Here is a 6,000-nt window from a genome sequence, read left to right on the forward strand (position 1 = left end):
ATAACAGTACAGCATGGTATGCTTTGCTGTTCGTGGAGACACCAGGAATGTCTGACTGACTACATGTCGAGCCAAAATGAAAGGAGAGGCTCTGCACAATTTCTGTGAGTACCCATCACTTCCTTCACCATCTATCTATAAATGCACCACGTCTCTGTGTGTAGCCTACGTCTGTAGTCCATGTAACTCGAGAACCGTTTGCCGCACCGACTTCAAATTTGACACACGCGTTCCACACCACCACACTGAGTGCAGTGCCCAGTGTCAAGGCCGTCGGATCGCCGGTTATCCAGAACCAGCACAAAAGCCAGTGGCGTGCACATATAGACACTAGGGGGTACTCCTTTTGACAATGTGCCCTTTTTTGTACAGTCAGTGCTTAATTTCAGCCGGAGCTTGGCGGAGCTCAGCTCCGGTACCTGTCACTTGAGCTCCCCCACCTGTAGAGGCAGCTCCGGTAGCTGTAGAGGGCGCTCCGCCACCCCAAATGCACATTACAATATACAATACGTCTCTATTATTATTTTAGTTTCATTTTCAAGTCAACTAGGCTTCTTCCTCGTCATAGTTACTTCTATTCCCAGTACGATTCCAAAATAAAACATGGCTTAAATGATCGCATTGCAAGTACAAACACGCTTATTTTGAAATGTGTGCCCGTTTTGAGAGGAAATAGGTGGCTATGGAACCCCGGCGTCGTGAGGCTTGACGCCTCACTGTTGACGGTGTCGGATGCGTAAATAAAAACAACTCGTCTCGACTTTTGCAATTTGCATCTGTTGTCGTTCGTTGCATATGGAATATGGAACTTTCATACTTTTATGGAGCAATAGATTAACTGCTACTTGGAGTTTAGCCTTGGGGACAGCATGCGTTTTGGTGAGTTCTTATGAACAGAACTGACTGCATTGCCAAATCTCGCAAAGACACCCGGCTTTACAACATGGCTCGATCATAATCGAATATCATAACGCTTGCTTTGGTGGGCCCGAAATAAAAAAGACTAGTACAGAATTAAGTAGTAGTAGCATTATTGAGTTGTCATCGGAGGAGGAGGAGGAGGTGGGAGGAGGAGGAGGAGGAGGAGGAGGAGGAGGAGGAGGCGGAGGAGGAACTTGGATAAGAACAACAACATGCATGCAGGTATTTAGCATTGCGTACTGTTCTGATGATGGGCCACCCTAACTTAATACTGTATTTTATACAGTATCTAATATAACGTTGAGCCGCTGTGCCAACTGAACTGCAAATGCCTACTGTAGTTGTGTGTTGTGAGCCGACGGGCCCCTGTGTAAACTGCTGCTGCAAATGTTATTGATTGACTGATTGGAAATTTTATTCCGTTTGTAGAATGGGTACAGATCAAACGAAAGTAGCCTACACAGGTCAATACAAAATCTGACTGCTACGAGTATAAAACCAGAAAAAAGCTTAAGACTTGTTACTTCAGGGTCCTCCATTTTCAATTCATCAGAACAGTTAAAGACATATAAAAACGTCTATATGCCTACTCTATTGTGTTCTGATGGGTGGGCTGGCCGTTGGTTGTGCTAAAAAAAGGCAAAATAATCCGGGATAAAAAAACGAATTTTGCGCGTGCACGCACCCGAGCTCCGGCACCTAAGAATTTAGAAATTAAGCATTGTGTACAGTGTATACTGTACAGTATGTGGACCATGGTGACATTGATTAATTCTTGATAAAAAAGCTTAGGCCCCAAAATCTATAAATCTCACACTATTAAGGCAACCGGCCGGTTCCACGCGCTGCACGTGGTGCCCTTTTTTCACTTGAGCACCTGCCCCTCTAAATGTCTGTGCACGCCACTGACAAAAGCCTCTGCCCAGGCTCCGGACAGGGCCCAACTCCAGATCACCCCTAGATCTCCATATATGGAGCTGGCCTGTTCTGACATCACAATGCTGTTCTGACATCACAATGATGCGCGACCTCCCACTTTATTAGCCAATCACACCTGATCACCCTCCAATGGGCACTGTTCAAGTGTAATATAATGATACAAACCCATCGTAAGCCCAAAGGGCCAACATTTAACAACTTAAAGTTGACCGGAGTGGGCTCTATACTAGGCCCCCCTCTTGTTTTTAAGCTCACGGCGTACTGCGTTGTGACGTGCATTCTGACCAATCAGAATGCACGTGGTCAGGTCATACAGTAGTTGCCTTAGTAGTGTTTTAAATTAAATCGCTGCATACTGCATACTTCCAATAATGTAGTATTAAGTTTCAATGTTAAACATGTTTTTATTAAAAATGTGTTAATTCAAAAAGTCAAGGTGACACGTGACATTGACAACTGTCACAGAGCGATGGAAGATGTTTCTAATGTTCCAGCGCATAGAGCAACAACAGCCATCCAGATCCCTATAAGTGAATACGACAAACATAGCTTTAAGTGAAAATGTCATGCCTGGTGTAAATGCAAGACATGGAAATGTTTCCCAAGATTTAAGCAGTGCAATTATTTTTAGTGCACTTTAATGCACCTCCAGAGTTAAACGAATGTTTATTTTGTACGTGCAAAACATACACCGACTACTGCTGATTACAAGAGCCATGGAGGCTTGTGTGTGCGTGCGTGTGTGCGTGCAGCCCTTTGCCCTGACTAGACTTAGCATGGTCATTTATAGCGGAGCAGCCCATCAATCTTAATAGAGGGGAGAAGTGCAAAGAGCCGATGAAAACGCCAGACATGATCACTATTCACCAGGCAGGACAGAGAGAGGGGACAGAGGAGGAGAGGAGGGGACGGGAGGGGGGCAGAGGAGGAGGGAGAAGGGCAGAGGGGGAGAGAGAAAGAAGAGAGGAGCTAATGGAGGAAGAGTTTGGCAGTAAACGGGTAGAAAAGGTGAAGAAAGAAGAGAAGGAGAGTGAGAAACGGATGGGTGTTTATCCCTTCTTAGGTGATAATGACCTGACCTTTTTCTTTCTCCACAGTTTGACTGACAGCTCCAAGTATTCAGTTGTCAAGTAGTCACAGACACTAACACAACAGTGGCAGTATAGTAGTACTACTGCCACTACTAGTAGTACTAGCACTAGGCCTACTATAGTATTAGTATAACCAACAGTACTGTAATAGAATGTATGTTTAGTATTCTGGTATAAATCAGTAATGTATCTTAGATGTGGTCTATTACACAGGCTGGAATTAGCAGGGTCACATGATCTCCATTGGATCACGGTGTTCCAAGCGTGTGTGTGTGTGTGTGTGTGTGTGTGTGTGTGTGTGTGTTGGGGGGGTGGGTTGGAAGGACATATGCATTCCCCATCTGGAATGAATTGTGCGCGTTCGTGTGTGTGTGTGCGTGCGTGTGTGCATGTGTGTGTCATGTACATTACTTGTTTTACTATATACTGTATGATTGATTGATTGATTGATTGATTGATTTTTCTTTATTTAAGTGCTTTATTTAAGCTTTAAGCCCAGCCCATGCGGATTTACAGGACACCTTTAAATCCTGTAAGTCCTGTATTGTCGAATTAGAGAATTAAACATTGTAAAGCACATTTAAAAAAAACTGAAGCTGACCAAAGTGCTGTACATACAAAAAAGGTTGAGACAAACAAATAAAGCAACAACAGGCGGCCATTGGCGCACAGACAAACATGTACGTCGTTAAAACACATGAAGGTGCTGAAGGCAGCGAGGGGGACAGTGTGGGGGACATTTAGCAACGTGCTCGCAAGGGATTGTGCTGACATAGGACACCATGTCTTCATACACAGCTACAGAGTTGTGTATCACACTCACACACACACACACACACACACACACACACACACACACACACACACACACACACACACACACACACACACACACACACACACACACACACACACACACACACTCTCTCTTGAGGTAATTATTATTTATTATCAAGTTTGCAATCTTGTAACCCTAAACTTAAACGGCATCAGAGATGCATGGGTAACAGTGATTTAAAATGTATTCGATATCTCTTCCGGTGCTGCTGACTGGCTGTGTCGTCACAAACGTCTCTGTGTAGGTCAAATATTTGGACTGCATGCGCGCGTGTTCCAGTGGCGTAGACTAGTCACTGAGTACACTCAACTAGGCTACTACTTTTTGAGCTACTTAGATTTTACTTGAGTAATTCCATTTTTCCAATATTCGATAATCTCAGCTCATATAGGCAAATATCGTATTTTTTACTCCACTACAATTATAGTTACAACTATACAACTATCTATTATACATTTGAGAAGGTGTCCCCAAAGCCCGAACCACGAAAAGAAAGTCACCAGCTACTACGTCACTGACACGCTGCAACACGCTGCAACACACACTGCAACAACACACTAACACGTCACACACTTACCCTCCGCGTCGTTCGTTCCCTATCTCCTAATGTCGCGCCGCTCGGCCACACTCCACACCACCCGCGTAAAAATTGTCATCGCACTGCCACTAAAGCCGGCTCCCGTCCACACTCGCAAACAATATCAATATAAATAATAAACACAAACACGCCACAAGCACCGACACCCCCGCCTAATTTGTTGCCACGTCTATGAAAACAAGCCCAGAAAAAATGCCATTCAACACGCTACTTACAACTCGCTTACAATTCGCGGACCTGGCAACACTGCATCCTGTTTTCCCATTGGCTACGGTTGCTACAACACGCATTTGCACTGCATCTTGGGAGCAACACAGCTTAATGTAGGGGTCACCGATTGCTGTGCTACATCCCCCTCATGTTCTCACCACCCCGTTCGGCTACACCACACACACTAACCTACACAATTCTCCACATGCAACACAGGGCCCTTATTGGCTAGCCCCCTCACATGGCGATCCCCACACCCGAGGCGCATATATGGATACGAACAACAACAGCAACACCACACGCACACGCGCGCGCTGCAACAACAAAAAGCTACGTACAGTGTGTGTGTGTGTGTGTGTGTGCGCGCGCGCGCGGGGGGGGGGGATTTGGATCGCCGCGCGATGCAGCGCAAATTGCACTACACTACACAGGGCTCGACAGTGCGACTACGTACTCGCATTTGCGACTTCCCATATCACCGTGCAAGTTGTACAATTCACTTTGTAGCACCGGTGCGACTACACAATCCGATCTTTAAAGCTAAACGTTGCGCAGTTTACATCCAAAAGAATGTGTCACTCTCTCGGTTCTGCACCGCTGCTGGAGAAGTATAGCACTGTCGAAGGCAGCGCAACTAATCCCCCCCCCCCCCCCCCCCAGCGAGGGAGGAGAGAGAAGAGAGCGAGAGAGAGAGAGTGGCAGTGGCAGCCAGCAGCGATGTAACATGAGCCTGTGCATTTCACGCTTTTCACCCTATATCACTTCAACGCATAGGCAATCAAGTCAAGACCATTAATTAATGACTGCTGTGTAGGGGTGACGATTGCGTGATTCAGGTTAGCGGAAAATGACCGCGGGGTGCGGGTTGCCAGGTTTTTTTATAAGTAAAGTATTCAAAACAAAACAAATTAAATTCCAAAACATATATATATAATAATATATTTGAATTTACGTCATATTTTGCGGCATTTTGACCTACTTTCTCTGTTCATTGTCAATGGCAAATATTGACACATGTGGGGACTACAGCTGTATATAGGATAGGAGGGCCCTCACACACATGATTTCATAACTTTTCATCGTGCTCCTAAAATAATTTGCGTGCTACTTGGACAAATGCTAAGCGTCGAGCCCTGCTCACACACACTACAACACGCTTAAAACTCGCGCACCTGGCAACACTGCATCCTTTTTTCCCATTGGCTATGTTGTTAATTTGTTGCCACGTCTATGAAAACAAGCACAGAAAAAATCTACACCTGGCGTGGAACAAACGGGACGAACCAAGGCGCATATATGGATCACAACAACACCAACAACACTACACGCACACGCGCGCACGCGCTGCAACACAAAACAGCTGCATACAACGCGTGTCACTGTGGACTTCTGTACCTGTGGAC

The sequence above is a fragment of the Electrona antarctica genome (assembly GCF_951216825.1).
Source record: "Electrona antarctica genome assembly, chromosome: 17".
In the NCBI taxonomy this organism is placed as follows: Eukaryota; Metazoa; Chordata; class Actinopteri; order Myctophiformes; family Myctophidae; genus Electrona; species Electrona antarctica.